Here is a 15,543-nt window from a genome sequence, read left to right as displayed (position 1 = left end):
TGGAACAGATTGACGCAGCGCCAACTCTGATCCAGTCGACGGTGGAGAGGGCACAACCAGTGTCGGGGATTACTGCCGCACCTCTTCTAGTCGCCTTTCTCAGCGGCAGTAGAGGTCAGTTCAACTGAGTCATTGGCAAAAATGGCAGGAAGGCTGTCTGCTGGTAGTGTGCCGGAAAACCTCCCAAACAATAAGCAAGTGGGCCCATGGGGCCCACAGGCGTATCAGATGGATACCCAGCCCTTGCAAAAATGCTATACATAGCATCCAGGAAAGTTGACAGATCGGACCCTGGAGTCGTGAATGCCAAGTACTCCTGCTTCTGTCTAGGAGGAACAAACTGAGGTGGAGAAAGAATTGGTACCAGCTTAGGACTCCCAGGCAGGGGCACTGCTCTATGGCTCGAAGCAACGCCGGAGCCACTCCTGGCGATGGAGTCAGAGAAATCTCATCATGGACCCTCTGAGCGAGAGGCATTGACTTCGGGGAAACATCCCTTGAAGAGTGATGTCGAGAACCATGACGATGCTTCATCTTGTGCTTTCTTTTGGACGACTTCAAGAGTGGGGAGACTGCAACTCAGATTTTCTCACGTCTTACCTTGGCCATAAAGAGCGCCGCCTCCCTCTCCTTCAACACCTTTGGATTTATCTTCTAGCATGAAGAACAGGCCTCGACATCATGATCTGAACTTTTACACCAAAGGCAGTCGTTACGCAGGACAGGAATCAACATCTGACCCTCACATGCCCTGCAAGGCTTGAAATGGAACTTTCTCGGCTGAGACATTGTCCTTGCAACAACGTTGCAACCTATAAAAGGCAAAACTATTAGGCGTTGAAGGCGTGGAAAAAAAGGAACCGACGTCAACATACCGACGAGGGTTTCTTATGGCTCCAATGACATCACGAGGAGTCTCGTGCAGAGCCGTGGAATTAGGACGTCCTCATTGATGTGGGAGAGTTGCAAAGAAAGGTTTCTATGGAATGCTGGTGCATTGGGATATTCAGAAGATGAGGAATCCACAGGTAGTTGTATCAATCAGAAACATAAATCCCAATATGTACAGAAATAGCAGTTACAATATATATTAACACTCTGAAACACATGTGAAGGTCTTCATAGGATGTTTTGTATGGATATTTATATAACACAAACTTAGCTGGATTAAAACATTAAGCTTCTATAGTACTCACAGTAGGCAAACTTCAACATATTTTGCAATCCATAAAATGATTTTATGCCCCTAAATATTCTAGAAATAAAACAGTGTCTTCACACCCACAATGACTAAATCAGTGGTTCTTAACCTGTGGTCCGTCGACCCCTGGGGGTCCGCAAAGTCTTCTTTGGGGGTCCACTGCAGCTTAGAAAATTACATAATATTAACAGAATAAAGTGTATTTAAATAAAGAAGCAAAATGTAAAATAAAACATATAAAACATTGTGTAAATGTGAATAGATATAAAAGGAAGCTAAAAATGAGGTTAGCATCCTCATAGGTTCATGGAAGAAGTGCAATGCATCAAACTGAATATAGTATGGATGATAAGTAGCCTCAATTGAATTTGGAAAAGCTTCAAACTTTCAGTTAAAATTAAAACGTTGATTTTGTTTTATAATTGTTAGGCGAATTAAACAGAATATTTCATTGTTTATTTGTTTGATGAATGCTTATTTCTATATTTTTGTGTGTGTTGTTTTGGGGTTCAAATCATCAAAAATGCCTTGCCTTCCTACAATGACTCAGTGGGGGGATCCCAGTTTCCAATAATGATTTAGTGGGGGCCCAGGAGTGCCAGTAATGATTAAATGGGGGTCCGCAGAAATAAATAGGTTAAGAACTACTGCTCTACCTCATGTGAGCGATAGAAGCGAAAATATTAGTCGGAGACATACACAACCAGTTGGTATATCAGCCATCCTAAAGGAGAGTTAAGCATCCATGGTTTTACGAATATCATACCTGCTGAAAACAGAAATAAACCACAAATTTCTGGTGTACATATAACATGGGCAAAAGAAAGCACAAATGTTTCTGAGAAAGCATTGTCATGTAGACAGATTCCCAAGAACGAGTAGGTCTGTTTCAATTTTAATCTGCTGAGTAAATCTAGAACTTCAAAGAGAAAGCATAGATAAAGGATATATTTATCATGGGTGCAGAATGTGTGACCCTATTGCTGACAAACAAGCAACAGTTTGTTTTCCAGATAGTGAAACAGCTTGCTCGTGTGCACACGCGACATTCAACCCTAGCAGCATTACCACTAATTACACATAAGCTGTTGCAAGACTGTTTTTTTTCTCAAGTCTTACTCTGTCCATAGATGTTCAAAGCCAATATAAACAGCACTGGCAAAACCAACAGGTCTGACTTATAACTGGAAGCGGCTCTCAATTGATTGTTGAGTTCCAACACTCATCACTACTCCTTGCACATATTTGTGCATTCATCCATCCATTGAAGCTTACTTGCATGCACTCACTCTCCTATCCATAAAATCACACACACAATACTCGAGCAATGATGTGATACTTCCAGTTATTAGCCAGATTTCTTGTTGCTGCCAATGCTTCATTGGATGAGGACATAGATTAATCCAGCCAGTGTGCAATTTGGTCTCAGTAAGCACCTATCTACCCAGGTCAGAGCGTGCTTTACTGACAATGTATTTAGTGCTGAAAATGTTCTAACAACTCATGCTTAATGTTATCTTTACAGACCTCTCCAACACTGGGGAAGCCACTGGCATGGCAAGTCTTTTAGGGCTTGGCATGTGAGGCTGCAGAGATAAAGTCACAGAACTGGCAAACAAAGTGCTGAAAGGAAAGGTGACTAAATATATAAGGGTCTATGTTATGAGCTCAAACATTTTTCTCATATTTCTATGAGATAAAGTTCTGCAATCTGCAGGGATACACAAAATTCCTACCACCCACTGTTCACATGCTTCTTCAAATAAAAACAGTATGCCACTTGTATGGCTCGGCCTTTTGCCTGCAACAGGAACAGATGAACACTGACAACCTGAAGTCAATGTGGCATTAGCATGGTCCGTAAGTTAATCCGTTCTGGTCTCAGAGAATAGGCTTAGCCAAGCAAGAAAAGTGAGGAAAATGTATAGTTTTAGCCAAAAGTACAGGTTTGTATTGCATATGGGGTAAGAAAAAGAATTGGGATTTAAAGAAGCCACACCCCCTGGATTCACTCGGGTTTCCAGTTTTCCAGTTCGTAGAGTTCCCTGGTTGCGGGTTTGACTGGAGCCCAAATATTGTGACCATTCAGTTTGGCAAGTGAGAGGAAATTGGGATTTACCCTCTCTCTCACAGCCCCTATGTCAAAACCTATGGCCAAATAAATCAAAGAAGCAGATCAAAAAAATAATATCTGGCACCAGATTTGCTTATTAAAGAAAATGTGGCATTATATCCTAAGTCAGTACGGCACATATTAGAGGAAACCCTAAAAAAGATCACAATCCTGTTTCAGGGATGGAAACTTGAGTCTTCAACTGGTTTGAAGAAGCACATATCCCATCCCATGTCAATGAAAGAAGAGGCACCAATCTGATGAGATGCCACAACCATCACACGAAAGTTGACCGCGACCATTCTACTCTCACAAATTAGATTACACAAGAAGAAAATAAAAGGACAAAGAGTCCAGGATTAGACCAAGCATCATCTGAGGACTGGAGGCAAACTCAGATGTAAGTATCAAAGGCTGGATAAGTACTATACACGTTTTTGCCAGCAGCAGGTGTGCTGGATGGGATAACACAAGGAATTTTCTACAATATGCTAAACAGAATAACCTCAGAACACAGACGATCTGACGGACATTCTTGTATGGGACATTTTTTGTTAGTAGTCTTGGGTGTGGCTTGGGGGAAATAGGAGGAAGTATATAGTTCTCATCCTACGTATATGTGAAGACCTTTTGGAGGGAAACGGGAAAATGAATGCTTTGTGAGCCATTTTTATTTTAGTTTGAAAGGCAGTGATAATGGAAGGGAAATTTCATACAGCAAGAGATAGAGATACTGGGGAATTTTTGAGGAAGCAAGCACATCTGAGATGCTTCCTACACAACATGGTACAACTTAAGAGGAGCTAACCAGCCAAAAGGAAACCAAGTACTGGGAGACAAAAGGGCTTATTCACATTTATGCCAGAAAACAAACCTACAGAAAGGGAAAACAGAGACTTAAAGCCATGATGTCCCACAAAAGTACTTCATATGTTGCATCACGAAAAAGAGGAATGGCTGCATTGCTTATGGTGGTGAATGCTCAAGGACAGAAAAACACTGGGTGATGGAACCTAGGCAACAGCCATGAGGTGAGTTGCCATATTCATAGAGTTAGTCAACCAGCTCATTCCAGACATGTACATCACATGTTGTGCTGCAGAAACTACATAACCCATTACTCAGCTGATTCTTTTTATCTGTTTATATGGGTTTGTGCACTGCCCCTGACCAAGCTGTAAAATCCTTATACCTACATTAGTTTAAAAGGCTACTGACAATTTCCAGGTGGATTTCTAATGGACCTTAACCATGTCAACAGGCCAACCCCCGCGAGCGTATGTCCCTGATACACTAACCTGTTGGGTTAGTTGTTGACTGAAAGGAAGGTGTGAAATTAACTTACAATGTTTTAGTTAAGGGCGGGGATATTAATCTGCCCATCAGTTTTTCTTATTGAAACTTGGACGAAAGCATACTGGACAGATGTCCCATTAGAACCAGAATAAAAAGATGTGAAAAGGGAGGAAAGCTACTCAGTCAGTACAGGACTGCTCATGGAGTGAGGGTCATACATCCTGATGGTCATCTTTTCCCTTCCAAAGGAAAGAGGGTTAGGTTCTTAGAAGGGACCGAACCATGAAATGTTAAGGTGGTAGGTCAGGAACATAGGCTGATATAGCCTTATAACCGTTGTTTCTCTTCAAAGGAGAATATCATCAAAGGAATTTAGGCCAAGGTGAACATGGCAATGCAGTGCCATGGCTGTGGGTGAGCACTGGGAAACCTAAGAGACAAGTCATCACAACTATGTGCACGAAATGAAACCTGTTATTCATTCCATGAAAATCCTTTTCTGGAGAACAGTAGAATTCACAAAGGGTGAGCTTGTTATCAAAAGAATTTTTTAATGTACTTCTGGACTTAAAACTGGACAGGGAGCATGCACAACTCTTGTCCTATGCCAGGTCGCCTAGGTCTTTACTAAAGATTTTGCACAACCTAATATTAGGAGATATTTGAAGGCAATTCCATCCAACAGATTTTACACATTCCTTACAAGTGCCTATAAATTACTTCTCAGTAGATTATGTAATTGAAAATAAATACCTAATCTTCTGCACACCAACAAGACAATACTCCCTATTTTTGAGAAAATATTATACAAGACGTTTCACAGGTGTCAATCAGGGACACAGCTAGGAAATTACAGTGGAGAAGCAATCTACACTCCATAGCAACTTTGAATGGTTAGGGGAAACTGGAAAACCAACGGTGCAAATCGAAGTTACTTTACAATGAATCAATTTTTTAAATACAGTAAGAACAATAAATCGAACAGAACCTGGCTTACAGGTTGAAAGCAAAGGGAAATTGGATCCATATCAAGCTAATGTGGACCAAAACTCCTATGTAGACATTAATTAGACATATTAAGCTACATTCTGCCTCTAATAAGAACCCACTCATTTAAAATGCACGTTACTACAGCCACCAAACTAACAATTACAGCACAGATGACGAACGTCATTCAAACACCTATACATTTTAAAATAGTGTATTTGTTGCCTTATTTTTCCCATGAAGTACATTCAACAATGGATCGTATTCTTTTTAGAATATATCCCACAAATGATACTTATTGACTGCTTCAATCATAGCTGCTGCAAACACTGCAATGATTACAAAATGAAGCATTAGAGAACCTGCTGGCAGGTACCACGTGACTATTTACATTCATGCCTGACTTTAATTCTATGTCGGTAGTCGGAACCGGAAGTGAAGATATTTCTTTGTCTTTTTAACTTCTTTATTTCTCCATCAGCCATAGACACTACAAGCAAACAAACTAACTTTCCCATAAACACCAGGGGAAGGAAGATCATCATATGAGCCAATCACCAGGCAGTTCCAACCCTTTATCTGTGTCTGCAGCCTCCTGTGCTCTCACTTTCTTCGCTGCTCCAGGAGCTGTTAAAGTAAATAATAAGTCTGCATGAAGAACGCTGAGAGAGTGTTCCTGCTGAGCCCAATGCTTAAAGTGAAAAAGAGTTAGTAACGACAAACACAGCTAGAAACATGTATCAGTCTTTTTTCAAATATTTTTGTCAGGGCTTGCAGAATGACTGCAGGAGTGTTTAACAGACGCTAATAAACGAGCCCCGGTGATGCTAATAGGTCTGACTTTAATATGCTATCAAAGGCATCAAATGCTGGATGTTATATACAGAAATGTTGGACAATGTGCTTGCAATTTAAAAACCGTTCTCATGACTCAATCTGAACAAAGACAGGGACGGGTCATTTGCCCTGAGCTGATTGGCTCATTTCCACACAAAAGACTCTGGCGCTTGAGGGCTCACGTGGCCTACAGCCGTGCCTCCGGAAAAAGAATGTGGTGGACATACTGATCCCCGAGGCATGGGTTGGGGTCACGACACTGCCCTGGAGGATGCCCCGTCTTGGAGGAACCAGATCGCGATTATTTTCTTACCACGTGCACGCCAAGCACCATGTGCCTCAGTGTGCTGCTGAACCCAGCCCACTGACTAGTTCTGGAGACCGGCGACGGAGCGAAGCTGGCCATTGTATGGAAAGGATGTGGTGAGAGGCTAACATTCACTGGAAATGTACAGAGTGCAGGCTGTGAAAGCATGGTCAACAACGCGCAAATTTGATATGCTTACAGTGCCCCCCCCTCCCCACCCGATACAACCCCTACTCTCTAAGCGCAAAACTTAAAGAAGAATTTTAGAACAGATATTAAAACAGCTGAGAGCAGTTTGAGAGAAGAGTAATGGGGGTGGCAAAGAGGTCAAATCATTTGCTACAATATTTTACACAAATGCTTTAAATAAGCGGTGCACAATGTTTCAAGACATCACTGCCTATGTTTGGATTAAACCTATGTGCTTTTAACTGGATATCCTTCAGTAGATTCCCTTCTTTTAAGCTTCCCTTTGCAGCAAACCGTCAAAGCTCATCTATTACCGGGACTGCGGACATTGGCACGCCCTCACTGAGGCATTTTACCACCACAAGTAAAGTGTATTTCTAAATAAATGTAAGCACAGCAAGAAAAAAAACTTGAGCTGTTTCACAAACACACAACACTCATAACAAGTGGGAATTTTAAGAATTAACAATTTATCTATTAAGTATGACTAAACAACTCAGGAAAGCACCCTGTTGGGTTTTCGCAGGCGAATAACTTGCTGTGCTGACACGGGCACAAACACAAAGTTTAGAAAAGTCATGATTGACAATTATAACAAGCGCTCGCCATTGTGGGAAGGCAGCCGCTCGGTTATCTTTGCATCGCGCGTTTACTTTCACTTTAAGTGAAAGTGCGATGCAAAAATAGACACATGGCTGAAGTAACCTGATACTGCTAATTCAAAACAGATGGCCCCCCCTAAAGATAAGGATTTGCTTTGAGACAGCCACAAAGCAGACGAGCCAGTCCGGATACGCCGGACGAAAAGGCGAAAGGGCGGCAACAAAAAAAACTCATTTCCAATGGCAGGCCACCGTTTAGCATAACTGGTGACGCCAGCCAATGAAAATGAGGGGCAGGGCTTCAAGTCCCCTTCTGAAATGTCCTCATCCACAATATATCTCTCCGAGCGAGTAGCGCATGCGCGCTGCAACGCTAGGCGAGACCTAAAAATCCAGGGGCACCAACGGAGGCGACATTTACTCTTTCATATCCCAGTGAGTTCAGGTTGTCCCCTTGGAGCTTTTGAACCCCTTATGGAACCTTTGGTCTCACCACATTCACAGGTCTCCCAGCACCTAAAACACCACAGACATGCAACAATCCGAGACCTCTTCAGTTGATGAGGAATCTATTGATTTCACGTCTTGGGTTGACAATTTTACAGAGGCTCTAGGCGGCTCCATACACAGAGCAGTGTATGCAACCTTGGCACCACTTGGGTAGAGACCAATGCAACTGGCCAATAGTTGTCATGAACCCTTCCTGGAGAGGGAAGCCCCAACAGGACCACCTCTGGTTTCACAACCTCAAAGGCCATCTGCAGGCATAACATCCAAGGCTAGACAAAAGTGTACACATGAGCAAGGTCTCGAACGTGACGCCTTTGCATGGCTCAAAAAACCTTTCTTATCTGAAAGCTTACATCCCTCAGAAACCCCCTTTTCTCTCACTGAGGAACCTGCTGGGCAAACCTCTGGGGGAACTCCTACTATAGTTAACGAGCCTCAATCACCAGACCCCACTAATGGGGACGATATCCATGGAGATTCAGCTGGGGACATGTGATCATATAGGCCTTGGTGTCACTCTCAGTTTTACCTGGCATACGGCAAAGAGCCAGCCAGTGGTGCAAAACAGAATACAGCAAAATCTGACATGTTCGACCCCCAAGGACATATTACATCCCTGATCCTTAGAACGATGCCTACAGGCAAGGTAGCCAAATATGTTGCATGCTGCCTTAGGAAGCCCCTGGATATAAAGGCTTGTAACCGCCTCAGGACGGACTGTCCACAACCCACCTTGGAAGGTAGAGTCGCACTTACTCCGGAGACTAATACTAGAATGGCCACCTTTCTAGCCAATTATGTGAGACCCAAAAACTGGTTCGGACACGTCCAAGCAATCATGCCAGAGCAAACTCCTTGATACAGCCGGTCCACTAACCAAGACATTAGATACAGCTGAGGAGGCCAAAGATTCTGGGTCACTGATTTCCCCCAACATCTTATCAAGTTGGGCACAAAGGGCAGTCATTTCTTTAGTGAATGTCAACTGTGCCCTTTACACAGAAAGGTACAAATCACTACTTATTAAGTAAACTCTAAGTTGGATGACCTTGCCCTTTCAGAAGCAGGATCGGTGGCACAGGGCAGACTATTCGGGAATACCTTTATCAAGGAGTTCTGATAAGTTGTTTCTTCATTCAGTTCAAATAACAAGGCCCAGGCCTCAATCAAAAGGATTTTTGCCCCAAAGGTTTACTTCGAGGGCAGTCATCCAGCTGTTTCCTCTCCCAAGGCTGAGGTCAAGACCAATCCAGTTTGAGGGTTCTTTCCTTCCAGAGGAACAACGAGACACAGATGTCAGAGAGAAGGTTTACGTAGTGTTAACCCTTCTTGCCAACTAAGAGTAGTGGGATGACTGGTTTATACACAACTGGTGCACCCTTACATCAGAAGTGTGGGCGCACTAATGCATTCAAGGACTCCATACCTTGTTCCACATGCGCCTACATCAATAATACCACCCGTGCTCATGTGCCTTCTCACATCAGGACTGACGCATCATAGACAAGGTGTCAGACATTCTCTCCAAAAATGCAATCACCAGAACAACTCTGCACCCTTAGGGCTTCGTAAGCAACCTCTTTTTGGTATGAATAAAAGGACGGGGTCATTACCCTGTTATAAACCTCATAAAAATTCAACAAATGGCTGGTATTCTGCAATTTCAATATGGAGGGAACTCACCTCTTAAGGGTCATTCTGAGGAAACAGGACTGGTGGTCCAATTGGACCTAAATGATGCCTACCTCATTAACCCCATTTTCCTTCTACATTGCAGGTTTCTAGAACTCGCTAGGGGACACCAGGTATGCATGATCGTCCCACTCCCATTTGGCCTCTCTTCTGCACCTTGATGCTGCATAAAGGTACCCAGACTGGCACTATCCTGATTATGGACCAAAGCCCAATGAACCTGACCAGGAATCTACAACTGACAACAAGTCTTCTAGAAAACTTTGGATTCATAACAAACTAAACAAAATTGCTTCTGACCCAGAAACTGACCATAATGTTCTTGAGGTTTCTCATAGACTTTAAAAAACGACTGTCGCCTGTCGAAAAAAATAGTATAAATTAGACGCAATCTATGCAAAACCCTGTCGAAATCAAAAATGTCATTGCGCCAGATCACTTGCATTGTAAGTCTCCTTTCATGGTCTATACAGGCCGCCTTCCCTGGACCTCTCACCTACACAGCACTACAGTGGCTGAAAGCCCGTCATCTCAGAGAGGGACTAACCTACTGGGAGATGATTCCTCTGTCACAAGTCGCCAAAGACAAAATTGAATGGCGGCTCTCAGACATGGAAGAATGGAACGGGAGAGCAATTTTCAGGTCCAACTTAGATCTAATTATAGAATATGATGCCAGCAAAAGCACCTGGCTTGCTAGATGTAGAGATGTACACCTGGGAAAACGTAGTCAAAACAAGAACTGCAATTACACATTAATTGCCCTGAACTTCTAGTGGACTTCTATGTGGTTCAGTGATGGAACAGAGATCAAATTCAGTGGTGCACCCTGCTGAAGATAGAAACGTCTCAGCAGTACAATATATCATTCACCTAGGGGGAACAAAAGCCAAGGCTATGGCATAAATGCCCAAGAACCTCTGGCACTTCTGCCTGGACAAAAAGTCTTTGGTGACAGCAGAATAACTGCCACAGATATCGAGCAGTTTGCGTATACTGGCACTCTAGACCCTACCAGGACGCATGCCTCTGGAGACAATGTCAGAAAATTCTACAAGATATCAAACAGATCGGGTCCCTTCTCAGTGGACCTCTTTGTCTCAAGGCTGGATTATCAAACACAGAGATACTTCCATTGAAAACCCAGACCGGGAAGCAAGAGCGACAGAAGGATTCCTACAGACCTGGAACCAGGAATCCGGCTTCACGTTCGATGACAAAAACATCTGCACAAGTGAGGAGACAATAAACAGATGTGATCCAAGTGATCCAGGCATGGAGAATGCAACTCTGGTATCTGGTTCATATCGAACTTTCTTGGGATTGTACAATCCATCTTTTCCTGTTTCGGGAATCCTCACCAATTGGAGGAAGAGGGAACACTTTTTCTTATGGATTACATGGAAAGTTGGAAAATCTTAGGACTATTGGAGCAAGCTAAATGCCTCATCATTAAATCTTGGGCAGAAGGCACTATCAAACAATATAGGTCCGCATGGACGAGATGGATGGGGTGGTGCTTGTAGATGGACGTGGATCTCCTAGGGTTCCAGATTGTGCACATTCTGAATTTTCTATCATCCATGGCCTCTACAGGGATGGTATACAGGTCAGTAAACACTCTTCATTCCACTATTTCTGCATGCCATATTCCCTTCAACGTATCTCAGTTTGGGGGGCACTGCTTGGCGACGAACTGTTGAGACGAATAAGTCTTTCAGTGTTTCCCTTCCTCCGGAACCCAGATACTCTACTCTCTGGGATGTCAACAAGGTACTGCAAAAAATAAATATTTGGAGTTTTCAGGTATTTTGACTAGCCTACTCTTACTTGTCTCCCACACAAGGGTTTTGGATGTCCAAGCATTGAATATTACAGGCAGAGTATTTACCTTGGACGGGGTCACATCCCTTATCTTTACAAGGTCAAAGTCTAATTCCAAGACTATGTCTTATCTGGCTTTTCATGACACTCCTAAGCTGAGCGTGGTCAGATGCATCAAGGCTTACGAGAGCATGACAGAACTTAGACCATTAGGAAAGCGACAATTGCTGACCAGGAAACCACATAATGTAGTATCATCAGCAAACATCACAAGGTGGGTCTGCTGGGTCACGCAAGAAGTTTGATACCTATTTAGCTGGTGGCGGGGTGCCCTATGGCCTCTAAGATTTTTTTCCTTGGGAGCAAAATTAGCAAACATTCTGAATACAGGAGACTGGTTTTAAGACGCCACCTTTAAAAGGTTCTATTTAAAACCAGCCGTGGATATCACTGCATTACTGGCAAGTAAGATTTGAACAAGTCTTATACCCTACGGCGGTCCCGACGCAGAATATAACATTTCCTAGCCATCGTAGACATGTTCTATTGAGGACACAGGTGAGGATTATATCTCACACTAACTTAAAGGGAATCTTTCCCACCCCAATTGAGGAGAGGGAGTAATGGCAGTGGAAATCATTAGCAGTCTACACATGCAGTAATCTTCTCATTCTAGTTGGACACTAATGGTTTTTCAGTAAAGGACTGTAATGCTAAAAAGTATGTTAAATGTCTTGTGAGGATGTATCATTGAATTAGATGATTACTCCAATTTACAGGTCATAATGTAACTAATTTGTACGAAATTATCCCACAGAGGTCAGAAATAATCCTGGTCTCTCATCTTTGCAGCACACAACAACAAACAAGATTAAACTGGAATCGCAGATTTGACTATGCAGAATGAAGAAAGCGGGGGTACAGGAAGCTGCAGTCTCTGGTAAAGGATTGAGACTGCTTTGTGATTGATTTTGGTGTTTGTTGCTCCATTGAGAAAGAGATGCGTATAAACAGTAAGGTAAAATGCAGCATCTTGCCTACCGGTAAGAGGGTAATGTAACACCCTCTGCACATAAGCAAGGTATATTGATTTGCTACAATGTGTGCATTACATACTTTTCACATACTGCTATATGACATACCTATAAAACGGATATTCATCAACATCAAACAGACTGCATGTATGTCAATCATATGAACAGAGGCAGCAACAATCATAGTTTATTATTGAAACCATTACAAGCAAACAAATACAGCAGAGCTTGGCTTAGATATAGACTTCTGGCCAACATAAACCTCTCCTAACATGAAAAAAAGAACATCTTTGCTTCACTTTGACCTAAGAGAAGGGCTCTAGTAGAACCTCTGGCTCTTGGCCAATGCTTTAGGGAAAATGTCATCAATCAATCATATATATGGTTGTTTGCACATCCTTTCGTACCGAAAACAGTCGGTGGATTCTTTTGGATACTAGTTGAGTAGGTTAAGCTAAATGATTTAGAAGCACTGCTCATAGTGGCCAGTCTTTTTGAAGTGGTGTCCCTATTTTAAAGTGACAGCCTGCCATAAAAATAAAAACGAATGCTTTTGCAAAGTTTTCCGTCCTTACCAAAAATATAAGATAGTTTTAAATTTACGTTTTGGACAAAGACTTCGGTATTGCCTCCTATTAGCTGCCATTCTTTCATTTACTGGACCAATGTTCACTTCGGGCCGTCTACATCAGTAATTTACCTAGGCATCAACTGCACATTTTCTATTCTTTGTACACAAACTTCAGTTTTTGAAATCACTGCAAGCTTTTTGCAAGCACTGGACAAAGCCAAGTGAATTGTATCTTGAAGCTACCAAACCGAATACTTGCAATAACATCTTATTGCTCAGGCGGTTGTGGTTGGCGGGCACCCGAGATGACAAATAACACACCCTAGGGTTTTTAGGTCTCGCCTGACCCAGCGCATGAGCTGGTCTGGCGAGACTTTTTGTGAGGGCTCAAAAAAGTGCTACCACTGTAGCCTAGAGCTACAGTGCATGTGCGCGGGCGCCTCACTTTCGCGGCCTAACTTCCAAACTGTATAACAACCTCTTCTTAGATTTTTTAAGGAAAACGGACATTCTTTGTCTTCAGGAGACGTGGGCTTTGACAGAAATACATATAGATGGTTTCAAAACCTATCATACTCCAGCCACCCCGTCAAATTTTGGGAGACCAAAGGGTGGTTTATGCATTTATATATAATTTCTATAATAACATAGTTAAGGAAAAGGTGGAAGACACAATGAACCATCTAAGATATGCATTGCAAAAAACACAGACTCCAAACTCAGGGACTACCCAGATTGTATGGGGCGAAGATTTTAATACCAATATATGTCCACATAGTAACGATCTGACATGTGGTTTGATGGACGAGGAAACTCGCAATTTAAATCACTTTCCGCACAATGCTTATGGCAATGTTCTAAATGAGAACATGTTTATGTTGGACCAGGACTTCGCAAATACATTGGTTTCTCCACCTATTCCTTTTTCGCAAACATTTAATGGGAGAGGTTTGAGTTCTATTATAGATTTTATTTTAGTCTCGAACCATCTCTCACAAAGTGTAATAGGATTTAAAGTGCACAAGACCCTATCAGCGATCACTTCCCACAACAGTAACAATACCATTCAAAAACTCTAAACAACACTCTAAAAAAGATTTGTCTCATATATGTAATAATTTGGAGATTGATAGAACAAATGGATATTCACTGAAGTGGAAAGGGGTTGATTCTGATATCATAACAAAACTAGTGGTCGGCAAGGCACTGGTTCCAATAATGAATTGTCTAAATGAAAGCATGTCACAGGAGATGGTCTTAGAAAATGTTCAATATATCACTACAACAATAAAAAATAGCCTGAAGGTAGAGTTAAAAAGGGGAGTCATTAAGAAAGTAGGGTGGTTTAACACCGACTGCACAAAAGCCCATCGTGCACTTAAAAAAGCAATACACAATAGCGAAAAAGATAGGACAGAAGTACAACGAGCTAGGTTAGCATACAACCAGGCGATAAAATCACGGAAAAGGGAAATTAAAAACTCTCTCTGGGAAGATATGCATAGGGCCAGCATTTTAAAAGATAGTAGGGCATTCTGGAGAGTAGTTAGAGCCCCTTTTTTTTTGTTGATGAAAATCAATGGGTGAGTCACTTCTCTAAAATTTTTGGACAAGTGGAGGCGACCACAAGTAGACAAGATTCAATACCTCCTTTGCCCAATGATTCGGTGAACTACCCTATAGATGTACTCTTCTCCCTAAAAGAAGTACAAACAGCATTGAATGAAAGCAAAGGAAGCAAAGCCCCCGGACCGGATAGGGTTCCGGTTGACATATATAAGCGCAATCCTGACCTTTGGGCTCCACTATTAACTTGTGTCCTTAACGCTGCCTCCACGAGGGGATTAATTGAAACCTGGTCGGAGTATATTATGGTTCCCATCTACAAAAAAGGAGACAGGCAGGATCCTTCTTGCTATAGACCAATTTCCTTATTGGATTCGTTGGGGAAGGTAGCAGGAAGGATACTGTTAAATTGCCTACAAAAATGGGTGCAGGAGAAGAATATACTCTCGGACTTACATTTCGGTTTTACGGAAGGGTTGAGTACAATTGATCAAGGGCTCAACTTGGCCATACTAATGGGTAAATACACGAAGGTTAGGAGAGGGAAATTACATCTGGCGTTTGTCGACCTCTCCGCCGCCTTTGATTGCGTTTCCCATGAGAAATTGTGGTGCATTCTAATGAAAATGGGGGTGGAGGCATCTTTAATCAACTTTTTGAAAGCCCTATACACTAACGCGAAAGCATGTGTGCGCTATGGGTCCAAAGGTGAATGTACAACAACATTTCAGGTGAGAAGAGGCGTAAGACAGGGGTGCGTCCTGGCACCCTTTCTTTTTACATTATATACAAACGGCCTAGAAAAGGCAATGTT

At 42.4% G+C, this 15,543-nt stretch overlaps 1 protein-coding gene and 1 long non-coding RNA gene across 6 annotated transcripts in view; one reads left to right on the top strand and one right to left on the bottom strand.

Annotated features, from left to right (window-relative positions):
• Nucleotides 1-12,475, top strand: part of LOC146867116 (uncharacterized) — a 77,338-nt gene extending 64,863 nt beyond the window's left edge. The window contains exon 3 of the long non-coding RNA XR_014961075.1: nucleotides 12,411-12,475. This is a non-coding gene — a long non-coding RNA (uncharacterized LOC146867116). The remainder of the gene's footprint in view (nucleotides 1-12,410) is intronic.
• The window catches only part of CCAR1 (cell division cycle and apoptosis regulator 1), a 2,209,777-nt gene that overhangs the window by 1,972,105 nt on the left and 222,129 nt on the right, over nucleotides 1-15,543 (bottom strand). The gene's annotated exons all lie outside the window — the stretch shown is intronic.

This window comes from Triturus cristatus, chromosome 1_2 (assembly GCF_964204655.1).
Source record: "Triturus cristatus chromosome 1_2, aTriCri1.1, whole genome shotgun sequence".
In the NCBI taxonomy this organism is placed as follows: Eukaryota; Metazoa; Chordata; class Amphibia; order Caudata; family Salamandridae; genus Triturus; species Triturus cristatus.
This window is presented reverse-complemented; position numbering and strand designations above follow the sequence as displayed.